The sequence below is a fragment of the Ochotona princeps genome, chromosome 15 (genome assembly GCF_030435755.1).
Source record: "Ochotona princeps isolate mOchPri1 chromosome 15, mOchPri1.hap1, whole genome shotgun sequence".
Taxonomy (NCBI): Eukaryota; Metazoa; Chordata; class Mammalia; order Lagomorpha; family Ochotonidae; genus Ochotona; species Ochotona princeps.
Window position 1 is genome coordinate 1318837 of NC_080846.1, and position 22455 is coordinate 1341291.

Here is a 22455-nt window from a genome sequence, read left to right on the forward strand (position 1 = left end):
AGAGCTGTTGGCTCCCCATGGTAATGACAAGGGCTGGGCAGGCAGAAGCCAGAGCCTGCCAGGAGGGCACGGGGCAGTGGAGGCAGGGCCTCAGCACGTGGGAACCAGACTGAAGGCCTGCTAGTTCACCCACCAGCAGCCCCAGGACCTTAGTCTATCCTGCCTGTGTTCTCAGCCACATCTCAGAGAGAAAGCCTGAGATGGGCTTCCTGCTGTGAGCCACCTCATGAGCGCTGCCCACACCTTGGCTGGCAGGTCTGGCCCTCCTGCTGCTGCCCGCTGTCCATGGTGGCTCCTGACCACTGCCCCTCCTGGACAGCAGCAGCCTGAGCTCAGAGAAGCTCCCCACGTCCCCCGGGAAACAGCTTGGGGAGGAAAGAGCCTGCTCCATGCGGGTGGCAGGCATGAGCGTCTCTCACGTCCCCAGCTCAGGGTGGTGACGGGAGGTGGAGAAGCCCAGGACGCAGAGCACTGTGCCAGGCAGTTTGTGAGCAGAGCACTCCACTGCGCCCTCCTGAACACCACCCTGCCGGCTGTTGGCATTGTAACACACAAGCTGCTCCTGTAATGCAAATCTACAAGGAGGACAAAATTAAAAACCACTGCTTCAATATTTGTGCCCGACCTCGGGGTGAGAATACAGACTAGTCACCGCGGAAAAGCTCCACTCCCTAAACAAGATGGTCCTTGGGAGACTGCGGTGGGCATCACAGTGTAACGGGACCACACAGGACAGGACAGGACCAGGACATGCAGGCCACGCAGGGCACCACACAGCACAGGACCAGGACACGCAGGCCAGCAGGGGTGACCACAGGACAGGACCAGGACACAGGCCAGCAGGGCACCACACAGCACAGGACCAGGACACGGAGGCCAGCAGGGATGACCACAGGACACTCACCCAACAGGGGTGACACACACACAGTCTGCTGACCACAGGGAGGTGTGCATCAAGGCCACGCGGGGACGCTCTCCCAGCACAGCTGGGTGGCTGCAGTCCAGTGTTGAGAGCAGCAAGCCCTCCAATACCATTACCCAGGACATGCAGAACAGTACACAGACCCAGGGGTGGCACGGAGGCATCAGGACACAGACCCAGGGGTAGCACTGAGGCATCAGGACACAGGCCCGGGGGTGGCACGGAGGCATCAGGACACAGACCCAGGGGTGGCACGGAGGCATCAGGACACAGATCCGGAGCTGGCACTATGGCAGGGGCTGTGGCACAGCCTGTGGCACCAGCTTGGGACACCAGGGTGGAGTTCCTTGTGCCTAGCTCCTGGCCCTGGCTTTGACCTTGCCCGGTCCCAGACACTGCAGCCATTTGTGGAATAAACCAGCAGGTGGAAGAATTCTCTCTCTCTCTCTCTCTCTGTCCTATCTGGAAAAGTGCTGGCGTCCTACTGTGTGGCACAGCAGCCACGAGCAGCAATGGCACTGGTTCTCCCCACATGGCTGAGAGAAGCTCCTGAGCAAACGATACACAGCGTCCGGCGTTTGCCATAGGGTAGAGATGCCACTGGGGCACCGGCACCCCAGGCGAGAATGCCTGGTCAGGCGTCAGCTCTGCTCCCAATCCCACCTGCCTGCTGACGCACGCCCCGTGAGGCAGCAGGCGACGGTTCGGGTCCTTGAGTCCCTGCCAATCGCGTAAGAGACCCAGATGAAGTTCCCTCCCAGTGCCTTCTCCTTAGAGACAGACGCAAGTACCTATGGTGAACACTCAGGGCCCCCCAATCCCCGGGGTGTCTGGGCCTGACCAGGCTCCCTCCTTTGGGTGCCCCTGCTGACCAACTGCTGCCACTCCTGCCTCGGGTCTCCAAGAACAGCAAAGCTGGTATCTGAGTAGCTCCTTCCATTTTGCCTTCAAAAGCTCCCTGTGGACACACTGTGCTGTATAGTCACACACTGTGGGCTCCCGTGGACGCACCATGGTCTACAGCACACACATGGGCTCCCCATGGACACACTGTGGTCTGCAGCACACATGTGTGGGCTCCTCGTGGATACACCGTGGTCTGCAGCTGCACACACGTGGGCTCCCTTGGACACTCCATGGTCTATAGCCACACACGTGGGCTCCCTTGGACACTCCGTGGTCTATAGCCACACGCGTGGGCTCCCTTGGACACTCCGTGGTCTGTAGTCACACATGTGGGCTCTCTTGGACACATCCTGACCTGCAGCAGCACACATGTGGCCTCCCCGGGGACACACCGTGGTCTGTAGCCACACATGCATGGGCTCTCTTGGACATACCATGGTTTGCCGCAAACATGCGTGGGCTCCCCGTGGAGCACCGCCAAGCCGGGAGGCTTCCTGCTGATTCTCGTTCTAGCCGTGGCAGCCTTCCACCTGGAGGCTTCCTGCAGGAATCAGGGGGGTCCGGCGGACGTGCCTTCCATACTTTTGCAATCAGTGAGCCGCCAGCAAACAAATGCAGGTTGTGCCCGGCAGCAACACCCCTTCCCTCCTCCTGCCCCCATTCCCACTGCAGGGCTCCAGCCCACAGCACCAGCCTACGTGGCGCTCTCTGTCCGGGTTCTCTTGAGCTCTTGTCTTGGTGCACACCCCACCCCAAGGGAAGTTTCCCTGGGTCTGTACCCCAAGAGCCCCTGCCTCTACACACAGCAGGGGCTTGGCCACAGGGAACAAATGCTTGGCGTGGCTCCAGGGCTTGTGTGCACATCACAGCATACCCTCTCCACCTGTGGGCAAGAAGGGCACGGGGGCACAGGAAGATGGCCAAGCAGCATCTTACAGGAGACGCAAAACGGTAAGCATCTGGCCGGTGTCTGCAGGCTGGAGGGCGCTGCACAGGAACCTGTCCCGGGCTGCCTGCAGGAAAGGCCTGGGGTGCAGGTTAGCCACTGGGGTGCAGAGTCACCTGGGCTCGCCCCCCACCGCCCCCGGCTACCCCAGCATGGGCAGCTGTGGCCCAGGGCGAGGTCGGCGAGGACAGTTCCTCTGCAGACCCAGAACAGCAGGGCCTGAGCCGATTGCCATCTGTATTACAGCCTCCCTCCGGGGGCCCATGTGGTGGAAATTGATTGGTGTGATCCAACCTCATCAAGGGCACCAGGCCCAGGGACCCCGGGGAGAGTGATAAAGACACAATCTCCACTCTCCCAGGGCTCGCCTGCTAATAGAGTCCTGCCATCCCAGCCGCTCTGCCCTGGCAGTCAGCAGCCCAGACCTCGGCGTGACTGCACATCCGCCCCCGTGGGGGTGCACACCCCCAGTGCTCCAAGCCCACGGCAGCCACGGGCTCCCATGCCACTGCCACCTGCCCCAGGGCCTGTGGGGAGGAACCAGGGAGCACTGTGGAGGCAGGGGCTCAGTCCACCCCTTCAGGGCACACAGAGGTGCACATTGGGAGCCTTTGCCACCCACCCCATGAGACAGGTGCTCACCACGGAGGGAAGGGGAGACATAGGCTGAGAGGCCCACACCCTCTCTAGTCCAGAGATGCCCAAAGACAGCAGGAGGGAGGCATGGGGGCCATGCGGGTGGGAGAAGGCGCCTGTCAGGTAGGGGAGGTCTCCCCTGGTCCCTCTCAGAGCAGAGGGCCGGGCCGCAGGGAGGAGCATGCCTGGTACCATCTGCCATGTGGAGATGCCCCACGACACATAGGTCCTGGACAGGTGTTCAGGGAAACAGGGGGACTGTGGCCACCTGCCGGGGTGCCACCGCCTCAGGAAGGTTCCCCACTGCCCTGCCCGGCTGCCTGGCTCTGAAAGCAGCACCACTTCCATGTAGGCACTGGGGGTCAGGCCAGCTCCATGCCCAACTGCAGCCAGACAGGCAGCCCCTGCAACGCTACCTCTCCCAAGGAGCCCTTTATGGGGCTCAGCAGCTCCCCCCAGGAGGGTCTGCTCCCCACCTCTCAGCTCCTGCCTGCGCCTGGGGTGCCCAGCAGGCCACGGGTGCCCATGGAGATGGCAGAAGCCCCTGCTGGATTCAGCCCCGGATGACAGAGTGGGCCCAGCACCTGACTCCATCTGCATAGTAATGGAAATCCTCCCCGTTTTGATTTCGAGCTGCTGGGGCTCTGATCAGAGGCTGGGAAGGAACCGGCACATCTCATTTTCTCTTTGCTCATCCCTTAATTTGCAGTGCTGGATGTTTTAATTTACAAGTCAAAGTTAATAAATTGTGCATGCGCGTAGCTGGCTCGCACCGCTGCAGCCCACGGGGAAGGTATCGGAAACTTTGGAGGTGCAGCCTGTGGGGGTGGGGCTCACGGGGTGTGGGGTGCCTGTCCCTGTCCTGAGAGCCCCTGATGGACAGAGACCAGTCAGTGGCCTCGGCCTGCCTCCTCACAGACCGTTTGGAGTGAAATAAATCAGAGGTCAGTGTGCTGATAAATAACACAGGAGGAAGTGAGAGGTTTCCGAGAGGTTGATCAAAGGCAGGACCCAGCTGCCTTGCCTGCAGGCACATGGGAGGCGCCCCGTGGAGGGCCCCCCTGCAGAGGGAGGAGGCCCAGAGGCCTGTCCCAGGCAGCCCCGTCCTGCCACACCCCAGGAACACCCTTTGCTCCCCTCCCTATGTTCCGAGGATCGTCCAGGTCGGAGCCCAGCAGAGGGATGTAGGAGGAGAGGAGAGGGGCCCAGCACAGCTGCTTCTGCATGCGTCGCCTCTGCCCTGCCCTGCTCTGTGTCCCAGGCACTGCCCCAGGCTCAGGGGATGAGGGTGAGCAGGTGTGAGCGGCTCCTGCCCTCACAAGCAAGCAGGGAGCCCCTTCCCCCTCCACCAACGTCCCCAGCACCCGAAGGACCTGACCCAAGGCAGGGAGTGGGGGAGGTGAGGAGGGGATCCGTCCGACTACTCCACCACACTTAAAACTGTTCAGGAGACAAAACAGGACGAGCAACTCTAAGGAAAGAACAGGAGCCGAGAGGGGACTTGTGGCTTGGAAAGAGCCTTTGGTCTAACAGCTGGTACCAGGTAAGGCACCTTCGTCCTGTATCAGAGTCTGGGTTCCCGCCCCAGCTCTGGCCGATTCATGGATGGGGGCAGCAGGGACGGTACACACAGTCGGATTCCTGCTGCCTATGCGGGAGACGCGGGTTGAGTCCCAGCCAGGACTTCAGCCAGGCCAGCCACTGCAGGACTTGGGAGCGCGCTCTCTCTCTCTCTCTCTCTCTCTCTCTCTCTCTCTCTCTCTCTCTCTCTCCAGGCCAGCCCAGCCACTGCATGGACTTGGGAGATGATAGATCTCTCTCAAAAAAAAAAAAAAAATCCAATACTTGAAACAGTGCCACACTGAATTTCTTTAAAGGAAGAATACAATTATTTCAATTTAGAAGTCAACTTATCATTCAAAAACAGAACGAAGCAGATGAAAAGAGGATTCATGAAAAAGAAGATGGAAATGAGGAAATAACCCAGCAGGCAACACAGCATGCGACACAGGGTGGCCCAGGATATAACAGCATGCGACACAGCATGCGACACAGCATGCGACACAGCATGCGACACAGGCTGGCCCAGGACGCACCAACCGGTATGCCAGAGTTAGAGGAAGCCAAGGACAGGCTGGCATGGTCCACACAAACACCAGTTTTGAATTTCAGCTGGCAGCAATAAAGAGGAGGAGGGGGTGATCATGGCAGCGGGTTTCCAGTGGGCAGGGGATGCCCGTGGCGGCAGGCCCTAAACCGTGGGCTCTGGAGCCAGCCCTGTCTATGAGCTGTTGGGGCAACTCTGGCTTTGGGGTCTGGGGTCAGCCAGGGCTGTGGGCTCTGAGGTCACCATGACCATGGGCTCTCAGATCAACCCTGGCCGTGGACTCTTGGGGCAACCCTGGCCATGGGCTCTGGGGTTAACCATAACCGTGGGCTCTGGGGTCAGCCCTGACCGTGGGTTCTTGGGGCAACCCTGGCTGTGGGCTCTGGAGTCAGCCCCGACCATGGACTGAGAGGGGGAAGCGTCTTCCATGAGGAGGCGGTGCTGGCTTCAACATCCCTGACCACAGAGATGGACGTAGCTGGTCTCACTGAGCCCCTGCCCAGCTCAAGTCAGCAGAACCGTCCATCCTCACAGTAACTGACACACAAACCCTCTTGCCCCCTTTCTTCCGCAGGCAATTGGAGGAAATCTCAGGGGCAACTTGGATTGCCAGAGATTGTCACCTCCTGGCAACTCGAGAAGCCGACTCTATACAAGACGCCTCTGTAAACAAGCCATTACCGGCCTCGCCACACACATGGCCCCCACAGGTCTCCGGAGGCAGGGCGCAAACACAAAGGGAAGCCATTATCTCTGTTTGGGGTTCTCAAGTGCAACATCAGACAAGCTGAACGCTGAAAAGCCGCTTTTCAGAGAACGGAATGGGAAAGGTTGTGCTGCAGGCTGCAGGCAGCATGGGGTGTCGGGAAGGGGGGCACTCCAGGGGGTGGGGGGCTACAGCAGAGAGCCACCTGGGAGGTGAGGGCCCCCCTCCGACAGCCTGGCCTGGAGTGCTCACAGCCTGGGGAGGCAAGCAGAGAGACCTAGCCTCCCACAGGTCAAAGGGGACAGATCTGCTTGTCGCAAACCTTAAGGGGTCTCTGATGGTCAGATGGCAGACACAGTCCCCAGGAAACCAAAAAGCACTTTTCCAGCTTGAGGAGGCTCGTTCCAGCAGACTCACTGGGTTGCACACAGCAGCCCCAGCTGCAGGGGTGGCTTCAGGAAGGCACTGTGGGTCAGCCTGCCGCATGGCACTGTGGGCCAACCCTCCACATGGCACTGTGGGTCAGCCTGCCGCATGGCACTGTGGGTCAACCCTCTGCATGGCACTGTGGGTCAGCGTGCCGCATGGCACTGTGGGTCAACCCTCTGCCCCTCTGCATGGTACTGTGGGTCAACCTTCCACATGGCACTGTGGGTCAGCCTGCCACATGGCACTGTGGGTCAGCCTGCCGCATGGCACTGTGGGTCAACCCTCTGCATGGTACTGTGGGTCAACCCTCTGCATGGCACTGTGGGTCAGCCTGCCGCATGGCACTGTGGGTCAACCCTCTGCATGGTACTGTGGGTCAACCCTCTGTATGGCACTGTGGGTCAGCCTGCCGCATGGCACTGTGGGTCTTACAAGGTGTGGGAGTCCAGGGAAGAGGGAGAAGGCAGTCATCCAGAGGCCAGGGGCAGGGGGAGAGGGGACAGCAAGCAGAACTGCAAAGCTTTTCTCACGTGCCATGTTCGGTCACCAGCCTGTCCGGTATGTTCCCATTTGGCAAGGACATCTTTGTGGCTCCGTAGAGAAGGCTGGTCAGCCTCTCCCCATGAGAGATGGGCTGGTTAGTGGGTGTGTCGCATGGCAGGTGAGCTGGTGGGTGATCAGCCTCTCCTGCTGCAGGGTGCTAACGGCTTCAGTAGCCAGCCGTCAAATCCGTGGCGTCGTCAGCTGCCGGCTGGTGAGTGAGCGTGCCAGTGGCATGGTCAGGTGCCGGCCGGTGAGTGAGTGGGCTGACTGGCTGGCAGACAGGCAAGTTCACAGGCTAGCCGGTTTGCTCCCTAAACAATAATGTGTTCTCTCTCGCATCCAACAAAAATCCTTCTCTCCACATCAATTAGCAGACCCCCACGGAGCACTCAAGGGGGAGTCACGTCGTACCTGTATTTCCCCACGTCACCTCTGCTCTGATGTCCTCATGCGAGAGAATAAGTATTTCAGCAACGTGGCTGCTTTGCCCTGTCCTTGTGCTTGCTGCGTGAATAGGACACGCGAGAGAGAAATGGCCTCTGTTGCCGCTCACGGGTGGCCCCCTCTGCGTGAGCCCCACGCCAGCTGTGCGTGAGCCTGGTGTTTTAAGACCGAGCTTCCGTGTAAAATGGCCCCTCGATGCAAGCCAATGGCTTTATCTACTTCTCAGACAAGAAATGTCCCCCAGTTACAGCGCTGTGAGCTCCCCCCAAGATCACAGCATCGAGATGTTTACAGGTGCTTTGAGGTGCCATCAAAGCAGAACCGGCTTCCCATGACTGCTGGCATCACAAAGACCTTAAAGCCCCACTCACGCGCTGCTCCATCCCGGCACCTGCCACATGCATTGTTGCTGGCGCGCTCAGCCAGCAGGTGCGCTGGGCAGCGAGGCAGACCCACAACAGCCATGGGCACAAAGGGTCCCCCCAAGAGAAACACTCCTTCAAACCGCAGACTCAGTGACCCCAAGGCCACTGGCCACCGCCCTTCCTGCCCCCACGCCTTCCTTCCTTCCGTTGTCCACTAAAACACTACTGGTCACCATGTGTGACATCTACCACCACAAAGAGCCAGGGATAAAGCAGACCCAGCTCACACAAACACCCAGTTGGCTGCATCACCTTGTGCTGAGCCCACGGGGAGGCGAGTTCCGGGCTCATTTAGGTTGACAAGGTCTGGCATATTTGACAAATCTTGTCACGTCTTGGAAGCCGGGTGCTGTATCTGCACAGGAAACAACCTGGCTTTGAACTGACATCGAAACACGTGGGGCAGAAGGAGGTTGGTGCCTCGGGTGGCCGGGATACACCTGCCGTGGAGGCGCGGGTGGAACTTGTCCCTGGGGACTCAGAGGGTGGGGGCATTCTTAGTCCTGCCCCTCAGAGTGGGTGTGAGGAGCTGCTCCCAGCCCATGCTTATTCCTGCTCTATACTCAGTTAGCTCAGGCACAGCTGGAGGCCCAAGTTCGGAAGTAAAACTAGAGCCAGGAGTTTTTCAGCAATGCTGGCCCAGTGGGAGTTTTTCTGGAAACAAAAGCAAGCCCATTTAACTTATTATTGAAATTGATTATCCGTTCTGCAAGCCTCTTTGTTGCGGTTGGCTTGGAAAGAAAGCAACACGGGACCAAGTGCACTGGAGGGGAAATGGACCAGAGCAAAGCAGGGCCTCCCCCTGCGGGCTCCCCACTGTCACGGCCACCCCAGTCACAGCAGCGCAGGCTCCATCCTGCCAGGCGCTGCTGTGAGACTCAGCACAACCCTCTACTGGCCCTGCCAGCCCCAGGGGCTCCAGAGTCCCCAGCCCCAGCCCCAGGTGGGCAAGAGCCAGGCGCTGGGCACTCCCTTGATGGATAGCTGACAACCACGGCTCCGGTCATCTCGGTCAGTCCACGCAGGGCCGGCAGGCGCCCCAGGGCCTGCAAGGGGCAGGGAAGCTGCACACCGAGCCTTCTTCACAGGAGGGGCCTCCATGTCCACCTCCCAGGGACCCAGTGTCCCTGTGACCTTGCATGGCTCCTTGCTCCTGCCGGCGTGCCCCGGAGATAAGGTGAGGGCGGCCCGAGACTGACAGTACCTCACCGGAAGTGTGCTTTGTCGGAACCAGCCGTGGCTACGGGCCGGAGACTGTGTATGGAATCCCAGCCGACCTTCCTAGCGAGCCGGTGGCCTCGGCGTGTCCACAGCATCCAGGACAGGTCGGTGGCAGCCCCATGGGTGAAGCAGCCCTGCCAGTCAGGCACTGGGCACTGGCCTGTGCCATGCTGAAGGAGAGGGGCCCACAAGGCTAAAGAAAATCAGGGAGATTTGGGAAGGAACTGCATCTCTTCATGTGTGGCTCCCAGGGAGGGCCCCACACCAAGGAGCAAGTGAGAAGAAAGTGCTTGGCAGGGCTGAGGGGTGAGCTCGTGGGGACGTGGGCATCGCGGCAGACGTCCACAGGCAAGGCGCTCCTGTCCTCCATGAGGTGAAGGAAACAGCAATGTCGGGACGGCCCGAGGCTGGCATGACTGCCCGCCACCTCACCCCGCAGAGGCAGGAGCTCCTGGGCAGGGACCACCTTGCCTGGCAACAAGCCATCTGGGGAGGGTCCAGGGACTGTGCAAGACCAATGACGTCTGTTTAGTAATTAAATGCATCTAATTAATCACAGTGCCACTTCAGAAAACTCAGGTTCCCAGCAGGAAACAGACTTCCACTCTGAGGTAGGACTGGAGAATTAATGAGAGAACCATTCACAGAAACCAGGGCATGACAGAGGTGCCCAGGGCCACCCAAGCCACCCAGAGCCCAGTGGCCACGGTGACCCACATGACCTCCTGGGCAGCGGGGCAGGGCAAACAGGGAAATGGCAGAGACACACGCCAAAGAAGGGCAGAAGGGACACTGCCAGGACCAAGTGTAGCCACGGAGCGGGGGGGAGACCCCTCATCCTGGACCTCGGGGGGCCTCTTGGGGTGCAGACAAGAACAGGAAGCAGCCAGGTGTGGGGAGGCAAAGAGTCACCAGGTCCCAGGCCACCCAGGCAAGCTTTGGCAAAGCCAGGGCAGCCCCCTGAGCAAAGGCCCCCTCCATCCCGAGTCCCTGTGGCAGCCCAGGCCTGTATGTCTCCCTCTCTGCCCTCCTCCAGGCCCCAAGGAACAGCCTGCTGTGACGTTGTTGGAGGGAGCAACTGATTGTACTGTGGGAGCCAGGCCTGGGCCCCGGGATGGCCGGGGTCTGCTCTCCTGTCATCCTGACCCAGCTCTGCAAGAGGCAGGCATGCTGGGGCCAGAGCACCTCCAGGGGCCGAATCCTAAGCCCCCCTGAGGACTCTAGATTGGAGCAGGCCAAATCTTACCTCTTCCGAGCCCTCAGTGTTCTCCTCTGCAAAATGGGCAGCAGGAGCCTGGCACAGTAGCCTAGCGGCTAAAGTCCTCCTCTTGAACGCGCCAGGATCCCATACGGGTGCCGATTCTAGTCCCAGCGGCCCTGTTTCCCATCCAGCTCCATGCTTGTAGCCAGGAAAGGCAGCTGAGAATGGCAAAAAAGCCTTGGGACCCTGCACCCATGTGGGAGACCCAGAAGAAGCTCCTGGCTCCCAGCTTCGGATTGGCTCAGCTCCAGATGTTGTGGCCACTTGGGGAGTGAACCATCGGACCGAAGATCTTCCTTTCTGTCTCTCCTCCTCTCTATATATCTGTCTTTCCAATAAAAATAAATAAATCTTTTAAAAGGGGCAGAAGACATGCTGTAGAGTGGACCTGAGGCTCCAGAGAAAGGCACGTGTCTCTGTCCAAAGCTCGATCCTCCTTCCCCGGTGCTCCCTGCCGGTCCAGCCCGTGGCCCATGCATGGCCGCAGGTGTGGTCCGGGCTGGCCACCCTGCATTCACTGTGACACGTTTTAAACAGAGCACCTGCTGCCCCGTCTCAGGGTGGACCAGGAGCTGCAGCAGAGCAGGTGGAAGTGGCCAGCTCTGGCAGGCCCCAGTGGCCTCTGCGTCCCTGTCCCTATGCAGCCTCCGTGGATTCTTCCTCCTTCCTGGCCTCCCGGGCCACCTCCTTGCCGGACCTCTTCTGTCCTTCCTGGCCTCCTTGGCGTCCCTCTGCACAGGGCCCCTTGCCAGAGCTCTGCCGGCTCTTCAGTAGGACCCCGCCTGCCACCTGCGGTGGACCTCACTTCCCCCTGCTTCTTCCCTGCCCGCCAGCCCCCTCCAAGCTTGGCATGAATGTGCCCAAAGAGAGGTGAAGTGGTATCTCAGGTCCACCAGCCTCCGCTGAGCAGCACAAGAGCCTGACGTGTCTCCACAGATGCAGTTTTGCCTTTGCCAGCCCAGGAGAGAGGTTTCTGGAAGGTACTGAGCAACAACGGACAGCACGCTGAGTTACAGCCCTTGGACATGGGAGGTGCTTGATTCACAGATCGGAAGCTCCAGAAACGGGGTTCCAAGGGGTACCTAACACCGGGAGTGGAAACACCCAAAAGGCACATGGCCACCAGTCACCAGCGTGCCATCCCCTCTGACCTTCAGGCCATTCCTGGGTCCTTGGCTCTTCATTGAGATGGGCCAGCCCAGCCACCTGTCAGGAACGCCCACTGAGAGGGTGGGGAACAGGGTCTGACCAGCCTTCCCTCAGGCTCTGCCACCCCAAGCCCTTGCCCCAGCTCGCCGTCTGCCCCTCCACCGTCTCCGACGTGTGGCCTGCTGCTGGGACGGCCTCCGGGTCCCCGGGCAGGTGTCAGCCTTCCTGAGGCCGCAAGCACTTGCTTGGCTCAGTGGCCCCGCGTTCCCTCTGGGATGTTGTCCTGAGCAGTCCCCACCCTTGACCCCCATGGCAGCAGGTGGTACTGAGGCCTAGCTGGAGAAAGTACCACCCACGGCTGCACCCCCAGAAGCCCTGGGGACCCCCTTGGCTCAGCCAGGTGCTGGGAATGAAGGAGCTTTGATCTTCAGCCGCTGCCTGCTCACCGTGAGTCCAAGTGTTCAAGCAGAACAAAAGGAAACTCGGGAGTGGAAGTCGGGGCCTCAGATCTTCCGGAGTCTGCATCCACTCTCCATGTGTTTGCATAAAATATTCACACTCCGGAGCTTCTGAGAGCATCACCAAGGTTGGCCTGACACTGGCGAGGCGTGGCCCCCGGGGAGCCGGGCCTGCCTCCCTGCCTGCTGATCCCATCTCACAGGGATCTCGCCAGGCCGGCTCACGGCCCAAAGCCCCAACCCTCTGGCAGCTCCATCTGGCACTCAGCACAGGGCTGTCAGCGAGAGGTGGGGGCAGGGGGTACTCGCCCCGCGTCAGCCGCCCAGGGAAGCTGGGAGGCAGCTGCTGGCCGGGGCTGGCCCCACAGGCCCCTGGGCCTCAGGCGTGGGCGTTGCGAGCCCTCAGGTCCTGGTGGCACCTGCCACACTGGCCACACCCTAACCTTGCCAGGCACCTGAAGCAGCAGGAAGCTCCTCCTTTTGGTGGCGCCCACAACACAAGGTCTGGACCCAGGACCGACTGCATGGCCTGCAGCGCCCAGCAGTCAGGGCTGGCTGGGCCTTCTAGGCCAAGGGTGGGGGCTGGGACCTGCCTGGCTGGGACAGGGCATGCATCCGTGAGCAACTGTGAGTTGCCAGTGGGAACTGAATTGCCATAGGCTCTGTGTTCTGGCCATCAGCAGGCCCCTGGCCTCCTACCAGCCTGTCGGGGCAGACAGCGGGATTTTCTCCCAGCACAGCAGTCTCAGTTGAGTCACCCCAAGGAGCAGGAATGGCGCAAGTCCTGCCCCCAGTGCCCTGGGCAGCATAGCACGAGGACGGGCCCCTGTCCTTAGAGAAGCTGTGTCACTCACTGTCCCCCCGGCCATCCCCTGCTCACCCCTTCTCACCCCTGCCCCTCCTCAGACTAGAAAGACACCCAGCACATGTTGGGCACCTGCTGTATGCAGACCAATCCCCAGCTGGGCACCTGGCCTGCCTTTACCTCTGTCCCAGGCTGCCAGCTGCCGGGGGCGCCCCATTTGCAGCCAGTTATCAGGGCAGCCACAGGACACTGATGCTGCTCCCCAGGCTGTCGCTGGGACCTGGCTGAGCCGAGAACACCGGCTTTCCCCGGTGCCAGGCACATGGGCTCCCTGGGTCAGGGCCTGCCTCCTGCCCAGCCGGGAAGTCCTTTCTGGCCCTGAGGGAGTCCCTGACCGCGGCGACCTGGAGCAGCTGGGCTCTGTGGAGCCTGGACATGGCCAGGAGCTGTGATCACCACATCACCTGGCAGGCAGTCGGTGCCCTATTTGTGGTGGCTGTGGTCCCCAGCGACCTTGGGACAGAGGGAGGAGGACAGGGCAGCTGGGAGCATGGACACGGTATGTGCCATAAGTAATGCCAGTGGCAATCGGGGATCCAAGGAGGCAGCCGGTCCGTTTAGTATTGACAAACGGCTCATTAATATGAAACTTTGGTCCATTTAGCATTTCTTATTGCCAATTAGCAGTAATGTCTCCACCACACTTGAGACGATTACAAATTAACAGTCTCTGTTTTCCTCGGGTGAGCTGATGAGGAACTTCGACGGGATAGAGCCGTGACCTGACCAACGGGAACTTCGGGGAATCCTGCCCGTGGGACAGGGAGGTCTGGGAAAGGCCAAAGAAAAGTGAACAGCAAGTCCAGAAGGACACTCCCCCCAACACCAAATCCCCCAGAGCAAGATGTGGGTGCCCGGGCAGGAACAGCCCACGGCCCCGGCTCCCAGCAGCGCGGCCCAGCCCCCTCCCAGGTGGCTGCATGATACCAGTAACAAGGAGACTGCTCTTCCAGGAGTTACGGAAGACACCATGTCTTCTTGGCCCAAACAGCGATGGCCCAAGGGCCGGCCAGCCACGGAGCTTGCTGCCTGGCCACAGCAAGCCGGCTTCGGTTCAACACACCAGGTCACCAACGTGACTGGCCCCCAGGTTGGTGCACACCCTACAGGAGGGACCTCCTGCGAGCCCCATGACATGAATGCCAACCAGAGCTGGGTTCTAGTCCTGCAGCCGAGTCGGGCCAGCTGTCTGGGCCTCTGTCCCCCGACCGGTAAGCTGGGGCTGCAGTGGACTGCAAGCCCTCGGCGATGTCACAGCTGAGCCTCAGCCACTGGAGAGCTCGCCCCTCCCAGGCCTCCTGTGCCCTGGGGTGGTGGCTGCGGGCGCCCTTCCTCTGCTGGAGTGCATTCCGCACTACTCAGTCCTGCACTCGGACTTCCTCTGCCCACCCCAGCCATCCTCACGCTGGATGAAGGCCACATCCACAGCCCCAGTGGCCCAGCGGAACGGGCCTGAGAGAGTGTCCTGCGGCTGTCGGGCCAGATGACCACAGCCTCTGTGGCTCGTGACACACACTGGGTCCTCCACGCTGGAAACCCAGGCTGGAACCCCAGGCCGGGCTGGGCAGGCAAGCTCCCCCATGGGTCCCTGCCTTCTCCTTGGCCCCCTGGCTCCAGGACCCTGCCTCCAGCTTCTGAGTCTAGAATGGGAATCCTCACAGAGTCCCAAGACTCTGAGAGCAGCTGTCCCTCTGCCCCTTGACCTTGCCCCGCCCCTGTTCCCGGAGGACCTTCAGACTCAGCTCCCATCCCACACCCTTCACTTCAGGGTGGCTGTGAACCTGGGAGGCTCCGGGCCTGGGGCCCACGTCCCCCTCTGCCGTGAGGGCCTGCTGGGGTGGAGGCTGGGACTTCCTGGCTGTAGTCTAGCACCGACAGCCGGTGGCAGGTCGGGGTTCAGGGGAACACAGACTCTCAGGGGAAGATGCCCCTTCACAGGCCTACCTCACGCAGAGCAAGGAGTCTCCTCACAGCCCCCGCCTCTCACGTGGCCTGCAGAGGCTTCACGCACCGGTCTCCACCAGTCACTAGGACCCTACACGGCACAGCAAACTCCTGCTCCAGGCTCGACGCGCAGCCCAGTCCACCTCCCAAGCCCAGGTGAGTGACTTCTTCCCTGGCCTGGGCTCCGAGCCAGTGCCTGTGGGCTGCCCGTCTCCCAACTGTACTGCCCTGGGCAGGGCTTTGGGCACCACACCTGCTTCCTGCGTGTGTCCGCGAGGACCGGCCCAGGTCAGCTGCCCCTGGGCAAAGCCTTGGGCACCACACCTGACTCCTGCGTGTGTCCATGAGGGTCAGCTGCTTGGTCCTGTGGAGCCTGGCTTGGGCTGCTCCTGGACCCACACAGCAGGCACTCCACACTCCTGGAGCCCTGGATGGCAGGTCCACCATGTGCCGGCTCACACCTGCCCTCCCAGCGTCCCTGAGGAAGAGGAGCTGTGTACTCCATCAGAGAAGCCTGCCACACCCTCTGAGGTCGGCGAGGGGACGCTCATGTTCCCACTTGACAGGCACGGGAGCTGAGGCCTGACAGGGAATCGAACTGCAGGCAGAGCAGGGCCAGACCCTGAGTATTTCACAGTTTTCCCTCCTGTATCTCGTGCCTGGAGATGGTGCCCCACCCCCGATCCTAGGGCCTGCACAGAGGGGGCATGACTCAAGCCCACGCCTGCCTCACTCGCCAAGTGGCCTCCCGTCCTCCAGCCTGGCCCCTCCCTCCTGGCTGCAGCAGCCTGGGGCAGGGGTCACTCCCCTCCCACCGCAATCAGACCTGGCACTTCCTGCTTCTGCCCCCACAGTGATGCCCTGAACAGGTGGGCACAGCCAGGGGACCAACTTCCCTCCCTGACAGCCTACCCTGTCCTGAGGGCAAGCTTGGTCCCAAGGGCTGCTTGCATCCTGGTTCAGGGAGGGGGAGCCAGCTCCCCTCTGGGACCTCTGACCAGCTCTGGTAGACACTAAATGGACCCATCTGAGCCCTACCCCCACCCAAGCCTCGGGGCAGGATGACTTGGAGCAAGAAGACCCGGTCCACCCCAGTCCCCTGCCTGAGCCCGGGGTCCAGCTGGAACAGGTTTCTGGGCGTCAGGCCCTAGGAGAAGGTGGGCTCCCACAAACAGCTGGGCCTGGCCACAGGAGGGCGAGGCTGTATCTCCACAGGGAATGGAGGCTTTCTGGTCAGGCCACCAACTGGGGACTCCCGCCCACCACGGTCCATCTGCCCTCAGCCCTGGGTCAGTGGCGTGGCTAGGGCAGAGGGCACCCTGTGCCAGGAGGCAGTGGAACAGTTTCCGAAGCGGCTCCAGCGTGGCACCCACCACTTCCATTGGCAGTCGTGGCTGAAAGCTGCCCCCAGACATCCCATCCAATTATTTAAATGCCAGCCTCTCCGCTCGCCATGGAGCCTGGACAGGATTGGACATTTATTAGCTAACTGAATGGCTGTAATAAGATAGTGAATCCAGAGGAGCAGAAAATTAAATGTTCTTGAGTTATCTTATTGAAATTTCCCTTCTACGGCTTTTATTGGCGGCGACAGCGCCAGAATCTCAAAGATGCATTCTAAGAGACTTCTTTATGGGGTTACCCAAGGCGGAGCCACGGCGAAGAAGCCAGCCGGTGAACCGCCGAGCCGGACCGACTACCCCGGGCTAGGCGGCTGTGGCGCCCGCAGCATGGCCAGCGCCTGGCAGCCAGTGCAGCACTCCTCCCGGCTCAGTGGTCCCTGGGGGTGCCCAGGACACGCACCGAGTGGCCCTGACGCCTCTGTGTTACGGACACTGCGTTTGAGTGGGAGAGTTCACTACTGCACTCATTGGATTTTGATTACTTATTATCATAAGAATACATTTACTTGGTGAGCGAGGCCGGGAGAATCAACCACAGAACGGAGCTGCTGTCAGCAGGCGGGCCCGGCTGCCTTCCAGAAAACACGGGGCCCCGGCTGCAGACACATGAACTTCATTACCAGGCGGCGAGGCCGGCTCCTGAGATGAAAGAGGCTGTCAGCAGCAGGGCCGTGGGGAGCGCCCGGCCCCACCAAACAGAGGCCCCCCCCAGCTCCTCGAAAAATGAACAGTGGCACTTGGCATGCGACTTCAACCCAAGGACCGAAGCAGGGGCACTGGGGGCCCGATCAGCACCACAGACAGCAGCCTGCAGGAATGGTGGGGGGGCGCGGGAGGAGGGGGAAGGCTGGAGGGAGCAGGTGAGACTGGGGGAGGACGAGGGGCAGGTAACAGGCCCCTCTCCCGGGACCTCGCCTCTCTGAGGCCCCACCCCGTCACCACCACACTGGGCTCAGCTTCTCGCTGGCCCTACACCTGCTGCTGCTTCGTGACCCCGAAGCCCACGGGGGCAAAAGCAACACTCAGTGTCCAGCAGGGAATTCACCGAGACGGCTGCAGGGGCACGGCCATGGCTGTGGGATCCAAGCCCCCATTAGCCCCTGGCAACAGGCAGCAGAGCACAGCCGGGGACAGGGCCCAGCCTGGGGCGCAGCCGCCACTGTGCTTGCCTGGAACCAGCAAGTGCAACCTCACTTGGTGTCAAGCAGGTGGGGAGAGCAGGGCTTGGGGCTGATTGGTTGGCCTGCGACAGGTGAGCACAGGCCAAGACATTTTCTGTCCCCAGGCTTTTGCCTGCCTTGGCAGCCAGCAAGCCCCCTGCCCTTTGAAAGCTAAACCCTGTGAAATACAGAAGAGAGAAGCCACAGTTTGGCACGGCCAATTCAGGTTCTCACAGGCAGACAGCAGCCCCTGGATTTCAGAAGACAAAGCTTTGAAAAGCCAACCCCTGGGGGTGTGTCCTCAGCGCAGGGGGCGGGCTCCTGGCAGAGATGAGGGGCTCTGGCAAGGCTGATTCACAGTAGGGGCTGGCAAGTGCTTCCCTGTGGGCCAATTAGGGAGGGTTCTGAAGGCCAGCTGCAGACGCAGGGAGCTGTCTGGATGCCCAACACGGAGGGCACGTGTGTGCCCATGTGCACACGCAAGGCACTGAATGAAGACGTGGCTGTGGGCAGCAGCCCTCGGTGGTCAGGGAGCCAGGGTGACAATGACCAATCACAGCCCCTTGTGGAGTCGAGAGGGCAGCATGAGGCCCAGCAGCGTGGCCTCAGCCTGGGAGGCCACTTTGGCGTGCATGGCCTCTGAGGACTCAGAGCAAGTCCTCACGGGGGGGTTCAGCGACAGGCAGGTGGACTGCTCCTGTCCTGGAGGGCAGAGGGCAGAAAGCAAGGGGCCGCAGGGCTGCCGCCTCCCGGGGCCTAGCTGCAGTGGCCACTCAGCTGTTCACTGCCTGTGTGCCCTGTACCCACCTGCCAGGCTCCATCCTGTTCTCCTCAGCACCGCCTCCCAGAGGGCGGCACCCGTGGACGTGTACCCTAAATGCAGGTGATGTCATCATGAGATGCCCCCTCGCAAATCTCACTGCAGCCCATGATCCAAGGCCTCTGGGTGGACATGAGAGCCACGGCCACTGCGGGACCCACGAGCAGCAGGCCGGGCCACCCAGCGAGCACTGATGCCCACCCTGTGTGGGAGGCCGTGGTGCCCAGACGTGATACAGCAGGGAGTGGTCGGCCACTAAGGGTGACTAGGCACTTCGTACCTGATGCCTTCCCTGCTTTCTGCTGAGGCTGAACCCAGCCACGTGGCTCCCTGTCACACAAATACCACCTTACCCTCACCATATCACTCTCTGGGCCCCTGGACACAGGTGCCTCATTCTGCACCCACACCACCGGCCACCAGGCTGGGACCCTTGAATGCCAGTAGACAGGGCAGATGGCAGATGATGCCCCAGCTGCCCAGGTGCATCCAGAGAAATGCCATCCATCTCCCACAGAAAGCCAGGGAGCACAGGACAGCTGGTGACACAGTGGCTGGAGGGGACAGTCCGAGCTGGCCCCAGGGCTCTTTGTCCCAGTACTCAGGGCCTCAGAGGGGCTCATGGTCCCCGGATGCAAGGCTGAGCTTTCTCCGAGGGTGTGGACAGCAACTGTCCTCTCAGCCAAGCCCACCCGTCCCCGTCCCATCCCTGTCCAGGCTGGGACAGTCCGTGAGGCTGCCCCTGACTTTGACACCCCAGCAAGTGTCAAATAGATACAAAACAAGTCTTTAAAAATAAATAAATAAATCCTACTCTCACGTGGGCACCTACTGAAGCCTTCGATTGGAACGTTGATCTGTGTGGGGCCACTGCCTGCTTGGAACGCTGGGGCACCCAGGCCTCCAGGGAGGTGCAGCCAGGGCCAGGAAGAGTGCAGAAATGCTAGCTGGCATCGTGGTCCCTGCCATGAACTCCTGGGCAGATGTGTGGTCTGCGCCCGTACATGTGTGCACCAGCAAGCATCATCCGCCGCCAACAGGATGCAACCACCGCAGCTCGTGTCTGGCATCCTCTGTCCCTTAGGGGAGTGGGGGCTCCTGCGGGGAGTGGGGGGCTTCAGGACTGGAGTGAAAGTCAAACATGGAGGCAAGAACAGCTCAACAGCTCAGAAAGAAAGGAGCCCAGTGAGTGACAGCCATGTCGCAAAGACACAGCTGGAGCTGCAGCATGGCGAGCAGAGCTCCCGCACAGTCGCCAGTTCAAGTCCCAGCTGTGCCACTGCTGAGCCAGCTCCCTGATAATGACTCTGGGAAAGCAGCAGAGGATGGGTCAAGCGCCTAGGCCCCTGCACACATGTGGGAGGCCTGGATGGAGCCCCTGACTGCTGCCCGTGTCCTGGCCCAGCCCTGCCTGTTGTGGTCATCTGAGGAGTAAACCGGGAGACGGAGATCTATTTCTCTCATCAGGCAGCAAAGGAGCAGGGTCCTGCGCATGCCCTGAGATTGGTTCAGCTCACGCCACAGAGCTGGGTCGGGCACAGCCCACGGAGGGGATCCCGGCAAAGCCCTGCCTGGGGAGACACAGTGGGCACGAGCCCGGGCAGGGGCCATGCGAGTCCACATGACAGAGTCCAGCCAAGAGTCCACGGCCCACAACACGCAGGGACCTGCAGAGGGTCCCCGCAGCAGGGGGCTGAATACGCCAGGCATGCCAATGGCAAGGAACAGCTCGGAAGGGAGCTCTCCTGTGGGGCTAAAGGTCACACCAGACGGAGAACCTGCCCCACCTGAAGCTCATTCCTGCTGCACGCCGGGTCTTCCCTCAGTGGTGACTGGGAGCTGCGGCCCAAGCACAGCTCTAACGTCCACCTTACACGTCTGCAGAGAAGGCCTGAGCCTCCCTCAGGTGACAGAGCTGCACCCTAGGAGCACACCCCAAAATAACCTCTGTGGACAGAAGCTGTGCAGCTGCCAACAAGGCCAGAGCTGCCACGCCTGGCACCTGAGCCAGGCTGGCAGAGACGTGCACAAGCGTGCCCCAGGGCCGTGAGCATGACCCAGGGGCGTGCAGGTGGTAGGACAAGCAGGCGAGGACATGGAAGCAGCTATTGTGACTGTACCCCATATGTTCACGAAGTGAATTCCATATGTGCATGGGAGATGGAAAACAAAAATATCCCAAACTGAACATCCAGGGAGGCACGCTACCATGTGCGAGACACGGCGCCTCAGATGAAAAGCAGAAGGGGAGATTGCTAAACTCCAAGACACGGCAGGAAAAACTTCAAAATAAAACACAGGAGGAGAGAAAACATCTCCAACACGCACAGGCACATCGGCGCGACACACACGGCGGCTCAAGCCACCTGCACCCCGCCCAAGCAGCCAAGGCACGAGAGGGAACATGACCAAGGGCAAACCTGCGCTCCCGCTGCGGCGGCTCCAGGCCCCCAGGTTCCACAGGCTCAGGGAGCAGCCGGGATCCCCCACTGCCACTGTGCCCCACATCCGAACGTGAGCACAGCAGAAAACGTGCCGGATGCCAAGGACCCGAAGGCCAAGAGGAGGACCTTTCTCACCCCGAATGATGCAGGCAAGAAATCCCTCATCAGAAACACCACGAGCCAGGAGGCGGTGTGGCCACCTCTTAGACGAGAGGGCGTCACTGCCAACACCGACTGGGTACCAGCTCAGGGCAGTGCAAGCACAAGGGTTTTGGGGATACCTCGCCAGCTCGATGCTTAACCGCAGGCTTCACACTGAAGCGCCCGTTCAGTGGGGCAGGAAGGCACCAGAGGCTTAGCAAGCCAGATGGGAAGATGTACGTGACGCCACCTCGCAGTGCACCAGCAGGGCTGACCGCCGCTCTGTGGTGTGACCCCAGGGGTACATGTGCAGGAGACGGGGCCCCGTGTGGCAGTGCTGGGCCCGTGAGGCAGGGCCATGAGGAGTGCCCAGATCATCAGGGACATTGCCCTGGGCAGGGACTCCTAGGGTTCACCCAGGACCCCAGTCTAGCCACGACACCATCCCTGGAGCCTGAGAAGATGGGCCGCCTGGCATTGGATGGTCAGCCTACATCACCACGTCACGGCCCTTCCTCTCCCAAGACCTCTGCCTCTGAAATTTCCCCACTGTACAGGAAACAGCCTGATCCCCGGTGGGAAACCTGATGGAACCTGCCCCCCAAAACAGCTGTTGGGGCACGGTATGCGCCCATCAGGGCTGCTGCCCTGTGACGGGTACGTACGGCCACTGCACAACGACCCGACACTCACCCAGCATGAGTGCACGCCTCAAGAGTGCATGCATTCCAACCTCTCTGCCACCAAAACAAGTGCTTCTTTCAGTTGGCTGTGTGGCTGCGTTCCCCGCTCTCTGATAACCTCACGTTAGCAACCACCAATGTCTGCCTTTTAGAGTGTTATTGATGGCAGCGTGCGATGTTCAAACGCAGGCAACTCTGAGAAAGGATGTGAAACCCTCGCAGACTGAAAGCTATACAACGGCGCTGGAGAAACTGAAGGACACAGCTGGCCAGGGCAGCGGTCCCTCCCAGAGCCAAAGGAGCTCTCAGCGAAGGCTCCAGCAGGAGTCTGGCTGACATTGATGAGCAGTCTCCAAAGCTCTCACGGAAATGCAAAAGGTCTGGGAGAAGCCAGCAGCTGGCAGGACATGCAGGACATGCAGGACACGCGGCAGGCCCTGCCCACGGGGCTGGACAGGACACGAGGCTGGCCCTGCCCACGGGGCTGGACAGGACACGAGGCTGGCCCTGCCCGCGAGGCTGGACAGAACACAGGCTGACCCTGCCCATGAGGACAGGACACAGGCCGACCCTGCCCGCGAAGCTGGACAAGACACAAGACAGGCCCTGCCTGAGAGGCCAGGGTGGCACTGCCGTGGAGTCAGGCATACACGGCCCGGGGAGAAAATGGAGAGTCGGGGAACGCGGCCACACACAGACAGCTAGTTGTTGCCTGGGATGTGCAGGCAGCTCAGAGGAGAGGTGCCACGTTCCCCCAGGGACCACCTCGTGCAGAAGGGTGAACTTCACCCCGCACTCCTCCACATACAAAAACTAACCCAGTGCACAGCTGACATCCAGCA